Source organism: Harpia harpyja, chromosome 17 (assembly GCF_026419915.1).
Source record: "Harpia harpyja isolate bHarHar1 chromosome 17, bHarHar1 primary haplotype, whole genome shotgun sequence".
NCBI lineage: Eukaryota > Metazoa > Chordata > Aves > Accipitriformes > Accipitridae > Harpia > Harpia harpyja.
Window position 1 is genome coordinate 25,714,661 of NC_068956.1, and position 16,118 is coordinate 25,730,778.

General features: G+C 41.5%; 1 protein-coding gene across 5 annotated transcripts in view; it reads left to right on the forward strand.

Annotated features, from left to right (window-relative positions):
- The window catches only part of MTUS2 (microtubule associated scaffold protein 2), a 309,423-nt gene that overhangs the window by 183,535 nt on the left and 109,770 nt on the right, over nt 1-16,118 (forward strand). The window lies entirely within an intron of this gene.

A 16,118-nucleotide genomic window follows, 5' to 3' on the forward strand; every position in this document is an offset into this window, starting at 1 on the left:
ATGCATCAACCCCAAACCAGTGACTTCTATTTCAAAAATCCAAAGGACAACATATAATCTCCAAATTGCGTTCTGGACTATAGATTGTGCTGTGAAAATCAGAGTGCTTATATGAAATTTACTGAAGAGTAAGTGGCTTAAAATCTCTGGTAATATCCACAAACCGTTATTGATACTAAGTGAAGTGGCAGATGCGCTTTATTAACTTCTGCATAACAACAGTGCAATCTTTCAGTCTTACCTTCTGCTCTGTCATCATGTGTTTATGAAATTGCCACTGCCATTCTTCCCCTGAATCATATCACAAGCCACCAGCTGAAAGATTATTTCAGGAAAAATTATTAGGAAAGAAGGATCTTGAATAGTTTATTCGAGCCATGGACATCACTGATAGTATTTATTTATATCATAAATACATTGTCTTTATCTTCTGGAAGCCTTAGTAAAATAGACTCAAAATGATTGTGCTGTTTTGGTTTAGTTAAGCAGGTAATATTTTTTAAAAGCATAATGGTATAATGGGTCTTACATTGGATTTCATTGTAAGTGATCAAAAGCCTGTAAAAATGAAATACTATTTTCTGATGGACTGAAACTTATTTAAATTTCAGAGCATTCTATTCAACCTTTTTCCTCCACTTTGTAAGCATTGCATTTGGCTGAAAAATAAGTGACTTGTTGAATCAACGGCGATCTGAGGAGCTAGGCAATTACTCCTTCTCTTGTTCATGGCTTTGGATTCACTAGTCCGTGTATGCTTAGTTGCAAGAAGTGATTCGTTTGGAATTGATAATTAAGTAAATGCTTTAAAATCTTAGAGCAGATATGTCTGGTGGGACAGACTCTGCATTTCTCTGACAACTGCTACCTACGTTGGTAAGCACTGCCAATATATGCAGCTTGAATAAGTCTTGTGCTTCCTAGGTTTCAAAATCTCCATGAGATTAATTTGATGCTCATGGCTGCTGTAGGTGAGCATAAGTGACCTCACTGCAAGCGTCTACAGATCGCTGCAGTGTTGGTTGTTGGGGTTTTTTTAGCAAAACTGCAAAAAATTGAAAGGATAACTGGAAGAGTAGTGGTAATATAACAAACAGTCCTACATATAAAACATACAAGAGTGGCTATGTGAGGTGTGAAAGATTTCTGAATAATATTGTGGCATGCCAGACCTATGCCCACTTAACAGAGCTAGTCCCGGACAGTGAGTTTTCAAGAGGTTTTCGGAGCCTGGCAGAGACTGAGAAGACTGAATTTGCTCTTAAATATTGAAGGGTCAGAGCTAGGGATTTGCTGTGGTTAAGTTGTGGTATTTTTTTGAATTATATTAAATTCAGAAAAATAAATGAGGCTTTCTCAGCGATGTACTAATATCAGATTGTGTATTTTTTCCTAATTGCATTGCTTATATGAGAAGAATGTTTAATTAAAATTATGTATTCTTGAGAGAATCCCCTGAGGCAGCCACTAGCAGGGACCTCCCCTGAACACACCCAGTGTGCACAGTGCCACAGGAAAGCAGACAAATCTGTTCAGTCGCTGTGGTTTGTTAAGGAAGATTTAATAATTTTTCACAAAATTACTAGCGCATTTAGATGTACAGGAAAACCAGTGTAAATGGAGTCTTCTCATACAAGGTTGCAAAGACAGTGAATAGAAAGAATTGTGTTACAGTGAGGAAAAATTATTGTCAAAGCTAAGACAGAAGATAACATATTTGGCAAAATGAGCAACAGTTAATTATTGGGCTCACAGGCTGCAATGCCTCTGCCAACATAATTTTGTAAAACCATTTTCATTCTCCATTATCTACTTTCACTTGATGTGAAAGATGATACAGATGCAGCATGAAAAATGGTGGAGTAAGAATCTAGCTTCTGATCTTGAACATCTATCTGATTCAACTCAGAAAGAAAAATTATGTTATTTATTTGTTTACTGCCCTAGCTACATTGCTCAGTTTTATACCAATGTTACTACCTGGTGTCAGCAACTGCCAGAGCTTCCCCGTGTCCTCTGCGCTCCTCGAGGCTCCACGGGCAGCTCCCTCTCCCTCCCCTTTTCTGCTCTCCAAACTTGGGAAATGACAAGTTCTCCCACTGTGTCCTGAAAGCTATCAAATGCTATTCAGTCAGAGGTCAGGCAGGCCTTGGCAAGAAATACAATTTAAAGGCAAAAAAGAAAATCCTGGAAATATCTTCTGGCTACATCATCCCAGTTATATCACGAAAGAGCCCAAGTTTTTTGGGAGACGCTTGGGTGGTACCTGCTCCATCCAGCTGCACCTGTGCAGGAGGCACTGAGCCCCTGGCAGTGATGAGAGCAGTATACAAGCAAAAATAACCCCTGGAGATTTCGGGGGAGGATGAAGAACTGTGCAGGTGCCAGGACCCGTGAAAGGATGCAGGTCACCAAGCCGATGGCTACGAGGACCTGTCCCAATGAGTCGGGAGGGCGCGTTGGAATCCTGTGCAGGTATTTTCCCACAGCTGCTGCTTCTCAACTGGTTTGTGGTGATGCACTGGGAGGGCACTGATTGCAGCCCGAGGGAGTGTGGTAGCCCTGCACGAGGCAGGTTAAACAGCTGGGGTTTAAGAAGCCACCAGCCACATTATTTTCTGAAACGTATGAAGTGTGTCCAGGGTCTGAGCTGTCACTGAAATGCTTATACGCAACACCTCCAAATGCAGCTCCCATGTTAGGAGCGTGAAATCCCCCCAGGATGAAAACAAAAGGGGAGTGACACGTGGCAGGTCACAGCTCGGACTGGGGAGGCAAGGACAAACTTGGGTAGTCTCAGACCTTGTAGTCCTGTCACCTGTAAGACTTCCCTAGTGTTTGCATGGAAGCAAAGTGCTCTTATCTTTAACTTCAGCCAGAAGTTACATGTTTTGCTTCAGATAAGTAGACTACTGTAAAACAAATCCAGCTTTGAAGAGTTAAGTGCTGCCTGCACCGAGGTTTACAGGTTCTCAACTTTAAGCAGTCATAGCATGTGTTCCCTAGGCTTTACCAGATGCGAGCAGATCTAAAATCATTCTCATTTGCATGATTCTATGTTTTGTAAATGCAGATGCTAAAAAGCATTGGTGTTTCTTAAAATCCAAGTGAATATTGTTTTGGAAACACAGGATTTGATGTTTTTGTAAGCTGTAATATTTGTGTAGCTGTGTTCTTATAGCCAGGGTGGTATGAGGTTATAAAAAGGCAAAGTATTTACAGGGAAAGGTGATATTATTTGGTAGATTATCTGACAGAATTGGGAAAAAAATAAGCAAGGTTTCAAGCACATGAGGTCTTCCTTGGGTCTGATATAGATGTCATAAGCTTTAAACTATATTTAAACTACTTTGAGTTTAAGTTGATTATGTTAATATTAGGTGATTGTCCTGGTTTTGGCTGGGATAGAGTCAATTTTCTTTGTAGTAGCTGGTAGAGTGTCATGGTTTGGATTTAGTATGAGAAGAATGTTGATAACACACTGATGTTTTCAGTTGTTGCTAAGTAGCGTTTATACTAAGTCAAGGATTTTTCAGCTTCTCCTGCCCAGCCAGCAAGAAGGCTGGAGGGGCATAAGAAGTTGGGAGGGGACACAGCCAGGACAGCTGACCCAAACTGGCCAAAGGGATATTCCATACCATGTGACATCATGCCCAGTATATAAACTGGGGGGAGCTGGCCTGAGGGGTGGATTGCTGCTCGGGAACTAACTGGGCATTGGTCAGCAAGGGGTGAGCAATTGCATTGTGCATCACTTGTTTTGTATATTCCAATCCTTTTATTATTATCGTTGTCATTTTATTATTGTTATTATTATCATTATTAGTTTCTTCCTTTCTGTTCTATTTAACTGTTTTTATCTCAGCCTATGAGTTTTACTTTTTTTTTCCAATTCTGTCCCCCATCCCACTGGGTGGGGGGGAAGTGAGTGAGCAGCTGTGTGGTGTTTAGCTGCTGGCTGGGGTTAAACCACGACAATGATTTAAAAGAAGAAAGTCCTTGGTACTTGAGGACTAGAGGTGCATATTAGAAAAGGGAGAGGTGAAAAAGGCATTAGTTCTTCTAGGACAAAGAAAGAAAAGTAATAACCAGCTGTGAAATAGCAAGGGTCTAGCTGGGAGTGAGAAAAATTGTCATGTGCCATAAAGCCACCTTCCCGTCTGAGTCCATAATTTTGAGTGTCCACTTGAGTTATGAATTTCAGTTCCCAGACTCGGCTTTTGAAGATATTTTTAAGACTTTCGTGGGGCCAAGGCCTGAGAAGTCAGAGATGGAGTGGCTGTTCTGTGAAAACAGATTTCCCACTGACAACTGCGTATTTCTGTCCTCTGTTGATTATCTGAAGCGTCCTTGTTCTGGTGTAGAGCAGCTCATTTTTTGGGGGGTATCCAGTGTCGGATTTGTGGAGGCTGGATTGCTGCTCTGTGGGGGTTGAAAATGTTTAAACATTTGACACTGTGGTAAAACTGACGCAGATGCAAAATCATATCCGTAGCTGGGTTAGAAAGGAGCAGAAAGTGAATTTGGAACAGCTGCCTCACCTACAGTAAAGGACAATGTAAGAAAGCCTGAGAAACAGCTGGAAAAGAAGAGACTTGTTCTACTGTATGTTAGTGGACACAAAAAAAAGCAAATAAAGTTATGTTGAGGTTTGGGAGTGCAATATTGGTCAAATCACACCTGAAGATTTTCTTAAGTCGTATACCTCTTTGCCTCCTTTATAAAAAGCTATTATAGAGTTGGGTTTTTAACCCATCCTTACAGTTCAGTCACTTTTTTTTTCATCTTGGGAACAGCTTTATTCTCCATGAGAGCTGTTTTCTCTGGTGGTTTCTTCATGAAGTGAAAACCAGAGTGAAGTGGATAAAGTTGTGAAGAACATAGGTGTCACTTCAGATTACAGCTTTCAGCTCCGCCTGTAAGGTTGCACGAAGTACAAAATGGAAGTTAGAAATGTTTGAAGATGGAATTGAGGGACCTGTTTTGGCAGGGTCACATTTAAGTAGAAATGCTGGAGAAAGAGCATGTCCTGGATTTCGGCAATTTCTCATCTGCAGTGATACAGGGCCAGACCTTCCACTGGCGCTGTCCCATCAAAGGCTGCAGTGGAGCTGCAGTGATTTACCCCATGGGTGTCTGCCTGCCCCCTTATTTGCAGCACAGCCTCCACTGTCTCCGTGTTTCTGAGCATTTCCATTGTATTTTTTCTGGAATACATTTACTTCTTGCTTTCTCCAGCCACTCACTGTCTGCTACGTGAGCCTGTGACAGCTCAGGAGAGGCACTGCAGGTCCCGCTTCTGGGTGGAGATTATCCAAAGCCAGTGGTGTCCTAACCAAAATGTCTTCTAACTATGATTCATTTAAGCTTAAAGAGATAATAACTGAAAAGTAGGACATCATATTACCTTAAGTATCAATTGATGGAATCTTAGTAAGCCTGAGGTACACCATTTGAGGACAACTTAAATACACCATAATTGGGAAAGATTTATTATTGAGGATAACCTCTGACTGAAATGAGCCAACTTCTCCCGGTATAGTATGCCCTGAAATTTAAATACATGTCAGAAGCAGTACTAAATATAGCTACTGGCATTATTGTTAGCATAAGCAGATATTTATAAAACCAATATCCTTTCTGCTATGGTGTGCTAACAGCCTTTGCCTAATTACTAATATTTTCAGTTGAGGGAATTTTGATATGATGAATTGCCTGTTACTTGATGAGACATTTTGGACGCAATTTAAATTCAGTGTCAGCGTTCCACTTCAGTAATATGCTGTATTTTCACCGCTTTCTAATTTACCTTACTCAGCCCCACAGATTTACTTAAATTATGACAAGACCAATAAAAATCCAGAGGCCACTCACACCCTTGGCTAGTGGTGCTGGCTAAAGCTGTGTTACTGGTCACAGACTGCATGGTATATATGGGAGCATCCAACAGCAGTGGTATTGCCAAAAATTCTCTATTTTAAAAAAATATTTCTTTTGCAAGTCATTTATTTTACTCTATAAAATGCTCCCTTCTGCCTTGTACCCAGATCATTCTACCTCACGGAGTCCATATTTTTGTGTAGATGCAGTATGCACTATTTATCTATTATTTTAACAAATATATTTGGAAGTGTACAAAACCCATGTGGTTTATATGGGTCCAGTGAATATGTTATGAACTTTTGTTTTGAACTTCTATTTAATTTTGCTTTCCACCCCTACAAAGGTTGTGATTTTTTTTTCCTTAAGTGTGTGAATTTAAATAAAATTTGTGGGGTCTTTCACAGTTAAAATCAACTCATTTAAATGTAGTTCTCCTAGGAGAGAGACTGAGGAGAAGGTCATGGTGTGGTTATATGTCGTTGTTTTCTAAGATTGCAAATGGTGCTTACATTTTGGGGGGTAATAATGTGGGGGGGGGAGGAATGGGCTGGCTAAACAAATGCTGTGTCATGTCAGTGAAAGAGTTGTTTATTCTCTGTATAGCCTAAGCCAGAAAAAGATGAGGCCATGTACTAGTACAGGTTTCCATCATGTCTGAGTACTTGACTAGTCATACAGAGGCTGAAGACGTGCTGTAGCATGGGATGTGAGAGTCCTCAGGGATTGCCATGTTAACAACTGCGCTTGGCAGCCCAGGAAGAGGAGGAACTTCAGATAAAAGCTGCTCTGTAAGGAAAAATAACTCTGTGTAATTTTGGAACATTTAGATTCTATTTTATTCTAATGCAATCGTAGATCGTGTTCTACCTGTGGTTGCAAAAGTTTCCTGAAGAAAACAAGAACTGAGCTCCAGTGAAGGGAGGCTGCTTTTGGACTTCATTGCAAGTTGCAAACAGGAATAACCTGGTCCCGGGGGGCCAGCAACACTGGTCAGCCTCGGAGCAGCGCTGCCTTTGAAGGAAAGCCCTAGGAGGACGTGAGGGTTGAGCATTTAACCTCCCAGCCAGAAGGTTTTATTTGCATGATGTAATACCATCCGGTCACACAATTTGGACAGGGTTCAGTTTGTCCCATCTAAGGCAAAGGAAAGCTTTGGGGAAAGAGCCACCTCGAGGTATTGCAGTGGCATCAGCAAGAGAGTTTTGCTGTCCCAAGGGCCAGGACCAGCTGCAGGGGAGAGACGGACAGTGGACGTGGGCCAAGGTAGGCAGAGAACCAGGGAGAAGCCTTGTTGAACCTGGCTGGGGGGAGCAGGAGGGAAAAAGAGCCCTTTCCTCCCTGCTCAGCATCGCCCTGGCCAGCTCGGGTCCTCTCCCCATTCGCGGTGCAGGCCTTCTGGCTGTTTGTTGTCCCCAGCACTCTGTAGCCACAGACAAGTTTTGCACTACATGTGCTTTGATCCTAAATGCTGTTTGAAACGAGCCTGCTGAAAGGTGGAGTTTTGCCTTTGAGGTGTGGGTATCTGCCAGCCCAGGGTCAGCTCTGGTTCACTCACTCATCAGAGCATTGACTTTTTGAGCCCATTCTAGACTAATTAAACAAAACCCACCCTTTCTAAGCCTTAGGCTACTTTCCCCAGTAGAAGATGAATCACTGTCTTCTACTTTTAGGAGTAGAGTGCAGTCATGTTTTTGATGTAGCCTCAAGAGGAGTACACTTTGGGACCGCATACCTTTCCCGTGTGCGTTGGACACATGCCTGACTTGATGAAGGATTATGACTTGAGCCTCATTTTAATTCCAAGGACTTTGCTCATAGATAAGTATACTTACTTGGCTGCATATTCTTTATTGTCTCTTTTTTAAATGCTTTTTCATAGAGAGATCACCTTCCTAGTAACACCCATGCTTTACAAACATGTATAGCTGGCACACTGAGAAGTACAGTGCTGGTATGAATCAAATGCAGTAGCTGAAGGTTTTATCAATTTCTGGAGAAGTATTATTGCACTGTGAAGGTCAATCCAACCTATTAGCGTATTGATAAGTGCAAGGCAGCAATCTTACTTTGACAGAGCCCACAGCAAATTATGAATTTGCTCATGGTGCCCTCTCTGCGTTGCTTCCCACACTTCTTTTCTCCACTCATCGAGTTCACTGGCACTGCTCACTGTGAGCAAAAGTGTCACAGGTGAGTCCTTCAGTTGGGCCAAGGAAAAAATGCAGAGGTACTTGCCAGGGCCAAGGGATGTGCACTACTAGTATCATGGGCAGCAGCAGTGGGACAGTCAGTGACAGAGATGGCTGCCTGGGGCATACCCAGGAGGACAGGAAGGAAAACACAGGCAGGGAAACACTGGAAGTCCAGCTCGAGCAGCCGGCAGCACGCTACCCTGCAGAGCAGGCGTAGATCCGGCCATAGCCGCCCTCCCCATTCCCTGCAAGTAGCTGGGGAGCACAAACATTCCTGCAAGAAGCAGATGATTGCATGGGCTTGCAGCTACAGGGCAGCCTGTGGTGGCACTGCGGTAGGGCCAGTGTTCTCCATGCCGCTGGGCATTGCAGCAGGGCCCTCAGCCGCCCTCCTCCCCGCTCCGGCATCTGCTGCTCCAGCGAGACGTACCAAACGATGGGAAAAGGTGGGGGCATTTAAGCCTGCAACCTTGCACTTCAACCCCAGGGGTCAGGAGAAAGAATGGGATTTTTGGGGGGGTTGTCTAAGCAGCCGTTGCATCATTTTTTGCAGAAATGTATTGTATTTGCCTGTTCACGTGCACGTACAGCCTCACAGCCTACAGTCACAGGAACCGCAGGGCCGAGTCAGCGCAAGGGCACGCTGTCAGGTGGTGACTCAGATAAGGTTATATCCCAAGACCCTTTTGGAAGTCCTGCTCTCGTCTTTGCTCTGAGCTTTCCAGCCTCCTTGAAAAATAAATGGATGATAGTTTTATGTTCCGCTTCTGCTGTTTGAGCGACGCTGCAGTGCTGTGGCAGGGAACAGGTGCTGGATTCAAGAGTGCTGGTAGTAACTCCAGAGAAGATTTGCTTCATTTGTTTCTCCGTTGTCACAACTTTAGCTTTTGTCTGAAACCTGCTTGTTCTGAGGTTTTAGGTTGCTAAATATTGATGATGTCTACACAGATATTTACACAGTTTCGAAGCCCCTGAGCTCCTGACTCCCTGCTCTGGAAAGATTGTCACTGCTTTGAACCTTGCACACAATTTAAGAAATCAAACAAGAGCAAAAGAGTCATGGCAATGAGTCACTAGACACAAAGGTGGTTGGATCAAAGAGGACGTCTCATCTTCTTCTTTCCTGCCTGCGACCTTCCATAAACACCTTGCTCTTAGATCCTGGCTGTGCAGATGTGTAAATTATTCAAACCAACAAACAAATTAGATACTGTACATGCCAGAAGTGGGAAACAGGTAACAACAAAAGTCTTAGCTGTGAGATTTGTTTTGGGCAATGGAAGAAAACGAAGGGAGTAAAATATACAGTAAAGATAAAATAGTGGCTGTGCAATGTATGTTTTGCATTGTTCTTGGATTTTGGGGAGTCATCTTTCAATGCCAAAGAGGACTCTCAAAGGTCACCTGTAAAATCCTTTGAAAATACAGTTCTTTTGAATGGAGAGGGGTTTTTGCTAAGGTATTTTTTAAAAAAGATAGGCAGAGAATTGTCCTGACTTCAGAGATATCAAACTAAGCTAATATATACAAGTAAAAAAACGTGTAATTAAGTCCATAAGGACCCAAAGGCTGTGACAGAGTGAATCCCTCTTCCTACAGAAGTTGATGCTGAATTTTCCATCGTAGGATTTAATCCCAGGTATTTTGGATGCACTGGCTTGAGCGTCGTGTGTTGATCTGGAACAGCAGGGCCAATGGCATAGCTATGGGAGACATGAGGGACGCCGGCATCAAGGAGAGGAAAACCTGCCGCTGGGAGCATCCGAAGAGGTTGTGGGTAGTGCCTGTAGCTGTCACCTCCACATGGTGCCCTGCAGTCCCTGCACGCACAAGAGCACGTGTTAAGTGACAGGGCAGGGGAGAAGGAAAGAAGGAAAAGCAAAGGAAGGATGTGTCAAGATAATGGCACTTTATGGCGAGACTTCATCTCGTAAAGTTGCATGAAGAGTCATTATCGTAACTTGAACAAAACCCAGAATCTGCTTTTGCTTAAGATCTCATATTGCAGAGCTGCAGGCCCACCAAATAGCTTCTAGAGATGTTGTCTTTGTGGCTGGGTTGCAGCTTTTCACAGCTGTAGTCTCTGACACTTTTGGAAAGGAGGATGAGGGAGCTTTAATGCTTACAACTCAGGGAAGTGTTACAGAACCAGAGGCAAACATGGGGCATATCCACCTGAGTGTGAAGAAGAAACAAAGTGGTACCTGCTAGGCCAAGGGGAGCATGAGGAGTTGTAGCAGGAGACGGCACTATAGGTATAGACAGGCATTCATAGGATTAAAGGGAGTTCCAAGAGTTGATTTCACCGGATAAAAGAGGAAAATGAAATTTAAGGCTTTAAGAAGATAAAAAAAATTATGTTTTAGTCCAAGAATTTTCACATGAAGGACCTACCTGTCAGGGCAGGATGATTTACAAAATTGAGTATCAGAGAAAGAGAGTCCTTAAAAAACTTTGGGAAAGAGGACAGAGAATACTGTGTGGCAGGGCTCAGGTAGAGGGAAGGAGAGACAAGAGAGGGCAGCTAAAAACTATGAAGTAGCAGTAGCTGTAGAAATAATTCAAATGTGAGCGCAGATTAGGTAGAAGAATCTGGGCTCAATCATATTTATGTTGGTGATCTACCATTGTAAAACTAAACTTCAGGAAGAACACTGGGAGAGCTGGGAAAGCATCAGCCATTCTTCGATTTTGCTGAACTGCATTCCTTATCAGTTTGTATTTATGCAAAAATGAGTTTGGATCAGTCCTGATATTTAATTACTGGATTTTTTTCATTAAAAAACAGATTTTTACTTAATTTTTTCTGGAATGCACATGTAGACACACCACAATGCTCAGAAAAGGAATCTGCGTGCATCTTTTCCAAGAAGAATTTGTGAGACGTAATATTTTTCAGACAGTTCCCAGAAACCGCAACCAGTTCCCATTCTCTACTTGCTCCAACAGCTTTTCTGAGGCTGCTGACCAAGAGGTGCATGGAATTAGTTTAGATGACTTTACTTCAGGAACAGCATGGAGATGCTAGGGAGACTTCAGCTGAGTTGTTTCTTGGTGATGCAGAAGCTGGGAATCAAGCCTTACCCTGCAAAGCTTAAAGGGAATGATTTGCATACTAGAAGGTTGATTACTCCATATTGGTATATGTACTTACACATGGAGTAGGGATGTTATAATCAATCTTACAGACTGAAGGATAGCAAAGTGACATAGTTGTTGGATCCAACCATCTTCAACTTGAACATGAGGTGTGATTTTCAATGCTTAGATGTAGTAAAGCAATATAACAGCTCAGTAGAGGTAAAAAAATGTCAGAATAGCTAGATTGGGGAAGGGGCCAACTTACCATCACCTGAATAATTTAGTGAGATAAGGTATCTTTTAAATATAAGCATCTTTAAGTAAAGTATTTTAACCCATCCTCTGTGAGAAATTCTGGATCCTGTTAACAAGTGGGAATGTGTAGGGGAAAGAGGGAGCGGGAAGGGATGGCTTAGACTGGAGGCCTATAGGCATACATTCTGTCCTGGTAAAGTCCTCTCCCTTCATAGATCACAAAAGCATGGTGTTTCTGCATTGCCAGCGGTAATCCCAAATTAACCACATTCTGCATTAGCCCCGTGACACACAAGGGTTTAACCCCTTGCCTGCAGCAGTCAAGCAGTTAGCAAGAACTCCCCCACGCACCCTGCCAGCCATCACTGCCTTCAGCGCACGGCTGGTTCTGTGCTTTCTGGGCATGTACCTCAACCTCCCTCCTCTGAAGTGTTAAAGGTGTCGGTGCAGCTGAATTCACCGTGGATGATGACCTGAAGTGGCACAGCAGTCCTGCCTTAGGTGACTGATCAGTCCCCAGGGTCCAAGTGATCATTAGAGGTGAGGGTTTTCCCCCCAGATCTAATTGGCAAGGACCCTGGGAACTACAGGCAGATTGCAGCTCCTTGCCATGGCTGCAGACATTTGATCGCACCGTGGTGTTGCCTGCTCTCCAGTTATGGCGAGCTGTCATTCAACAGAACAAAGAAATGTGTATGCCTGCCTCAAGTCCTGGGGCTCAATGTTGAGGTCTCGGGGGGGGGCATATATAGGACCTGTAACATGCCTGGGGTCAACTTAGGTGGGCTAGAGGTCCCTTCTGACCTTAAACTTTTGCTCAGCAAATTGAATTTAAGTAAAATGGTATGTTAAAGGCCACGTAGTAAAAACTGAACTGCAAAGCAGCATCTCCTGTTCATTTTTTCTTCTACCATTCTCTCATCTTTTGGTTTTAAAACTGGATGTGACATGGACTTTCATTCTTTGCCTTGCTGGACTTTCTGACTTTTGAGTCAAGATGTCTGTCTCAGGCTTCATCAGAGACATTTTTAGGTGTAATATTGAACTGCAAGTTTGGAACAGTCCCTACTTTCTTCCATTCTAGTTCACAACGAATGCATTTAATGGCAATTTTTTCAGAACAATGTATTTCTGATTGCATGAAAAGTGAAAGTCAGTCATTGGCCTCAACTAACCTTTTAAATCATCTTGGGTTTCCTAATGCGGTGGTTTTTCACTGGTAACGGTTTACATGTTATCTGCCTTAAACAGTGCTTCTTGAATGGTGCTTAGTTTAAAATAATCCACACTCACTTCAGTTGCAGTTTTCTAAAGGTGAAGCCTTTTTTTTCCTGAAAATAGGGAGGTTGCTACTTTTTTGGGTTAAATTGAATACATACTGCCTGATATTCATGCTAGTGAGAATACCATCATTAATATTATCACTTTGCAAAGAATGCTTTCTTTTTGGAAGCATTCATTTGTTTATTAAATGAAACTATTTTTTTTTCTTTTCACAAAATGAGAGCCTTTCACTGTAAGTTTTTTAAGACTTGTTTAGGTTCCTGTGCTTCAGAACATGTTATGCATTTCATGAATTCGGCATAAGGGACCTGAAATTTTCTTTTCTATGTCACATCCATACTGCAACATTAGCTACTTATGCAGCATTTGGTACAATGTAAGCATAAGCCTATGCACTCATACAAACCCAAAGGGTGATACCAGATGTCCTGGACCTTCCAGCAATTTATATTTTTAATAACATATTCTTAATCGGTGCTTAATCATGAACACATATAACTTAGAAATGATAACCTTGAATTACTTCTATTTAAAAAAACAAATCCATAGTTTATTAGAGTACATCAATCTCAATGAAATATAAAGCAAAATACTTAGTTGTTGGCTCAGATTTTTTGTGTGTGGCTAACAATATCTTGTTCGTAGTTCATTTTGTGTATTTAATGATTTTTTTTCTCATTTGTATGAGTTCTCCATGCAGCTGGAAGGGAGGGACAGTTACTGTTTCTGCAGATAGAAAGAGGACATCCACCTGAGATGGTAGAGGTGCTGAGGACAGAAGGAATACCTGAGGCCACATATATTCCCGCTGGCCTGGCTTCCTATGGAAATGTAGCTCAGGCAGTCGTGTGTGTCTGCAGTTCTCCTGGTTCCTTTGAACTCTGAATTTGACAGGGGTTTAAGAACTATTAAATCCCTACAAGTTTCCTGAAAGTAAACATCTCTGTAGAGGGAGAGCTACCCTGTAAGCGTTTGGACGGAAAGGCGAAAGTATGAGTTCACATACTGTTAGGCACCAGAGGAGCTGCATGGGATAGGGCTCTTAATAAATATCGTAGCTGTGGGAAAACTTTTTGCTTTAGTCCATCATTTTGTAGAAAGCGAGATCCAGAAAAAAAAGCAGTCATCCTCTCCTTTGCCCACGAAATAGCATGTGTTGTAACTGTAATCACAGTTGTGATAGCTGTAGTTTCATCTTACATATAGAATCCTTCTTCTGATAAGCTAGAAGCTTTGCTTTTTATTAATATTTATATATTTCTCATTTTGGGAGCAGAAAATACATATTCATTTCAGTGAGACTACTATAAGAAGGAAAATTGCTTATTTCCTCTTTCAAAAATTAGATCCCCTCGATCAGATTATTGCAAACACATGCTTATTGTTTATTTTTTACTCCCATAACATCCAATGAATTTAGTTTAATGTCTTACATCTAATCTTGCAATGTATCTTCCTCATGGGTGGCAAGTAAATTGTGCTTTACCAAAATATGGAAATAAGCGGCTGGTCATTTCATTCTATCTTTTTTTTCCTAAAAAATTTGGTGCTTTTGATCAACAGCTGTGTATCTCCCAGTTAAGATACCAGTCAAACTGGTCAGTCACAAGTGGCTTGTTCCATATGTTGCGCCTACTTTCATAGCTTCAGTTTGGTTATTTAATATTTTATAGTTAAAAGAACAGACTTAAATGAAACTGCATGCTGTGATTTCACCTAACGGCTTCATGCTTTAAAAGAATTAATCCATGAAATATCTTAGATTTAGAGAAGATTGTCTCTTTAGGGTAAAGCTCAACTCTTGCGAATTGCATTTGATAACAACAGGGACTTAGAAGTCTTGCTAAAACCTCTGCTTCAGAAGTTTTCTTGCATGGAGCAAGCAGGCTTTGTTTGGTCAGACAGAATAACTGAGGAAAGATTTTTATTTTTACAGATAGTTAAGTTCCTGTAAATTTCATACATCAAGTTACGTTATGCCAATATCCTCTGAAGACGTGACATTTTCTCTCAATCTATAGTACACATGCATGAATAAAAGTTAATAAATCTACAATGCTAAAATTATCAGAAATCATCCAGAATAAATGGGTTCTCCATGTATTGTCACAGCACAATACTCCTAATTCTTCTTACCCTGAAATTGTCCATTATTATAGTTGCACACAAACCCACCTGGAGCATTTATCTGACCCACTGTGACAGATCCTATATTCTCATGGAAGTGTAGTAATTTGGATACCCAGAGCACTTAAGGCAATGCTAAATTGTAAGCACCAGTACGCAAGAAGTCTCATTTCAATCAATAACTGATCTGGGCATTTATATCTAAGCGTGTGCTAAAGAGCTAAGCAAGTCCTCTGTTGAAGAAGGGCCTTCTGATGGTAAGTGGTACTTAGCATTAGTCAACTCAGCTTCAAATAGCTGTATCAGCAGCACATATTTATTTTCTTTTACTGGCACTTGACTGCCTTTTAGTTTCTTTGTTGCTTAGCAAAACAATGAAATCAAATATTATAATACTTCATGCATTGCTGGATCATATGGTATTTTACAGTTGAATAGAGAGCTAAGTTTTGTCATCTCTGCATTAATAACATCATTATCATTGTTTTTATTATTATGGCCCATTGTATTATTTTGCAAATGAGAAATTAAAGGCCCAAGCAGATTAGGTTTGGGATTCATCCACGCTAATTAGGTATCTCAAAGTTAGACTTCCTCAGTCTGCAGTACTCACCATAGGCTTCTTTTCTAATCAGCAAAGAGGAATAGGCACCTCTTGAAAGTGGTTCAGGTCTTCCTGGAAGAGAGGCTCTGCAGATGTCTCCTCTGCTCATTATAAAGAGATTGTGGAATCACTGGTTCAAATTTTTGCCATTTTTTTACGGCAAATGAATCCCATTTTTGCCGAGTTAACTGTGGTCACAAAAGCGTCAGTGGCAAACATGAAAACTGAATACAAGTTTGGCTTTTTTTCCATGTTTTAGATCGATGCTTTGGTCCCCCCACTGGTCACAGGGCTTCAGGGTATTTCATTTCAGGACCCTGACTTGGTCCTGTTTTGCTAATTCAGATTGGACATGAGTGTCCAATACCACAAAAGACCACAAACTGTTACGAGGTTTCAGAGACTAGTACTTTAACTGTAGGCACGTTTAGAGATATTTGTAAGCCATTGAAGATAAATACTACTGGAGAATCTTGCACTGTTTGATGTACATCCACTCTAGATGACTACAGTTGGGTATATTGATATCAAATGTCTGTGAATTTGTAATCCCTACTAAAAACGTAATTGTGCAACCTATTATTGTGAGAAGAGGTTTGCTGCTCTGGTGCTTTGTTTTGCCCTTGTTTGTGTTTCATCTTTGTTAAACTTCATTTTTCTGATGTGTAGAACCAGAAAGCAACCTTCAGTGC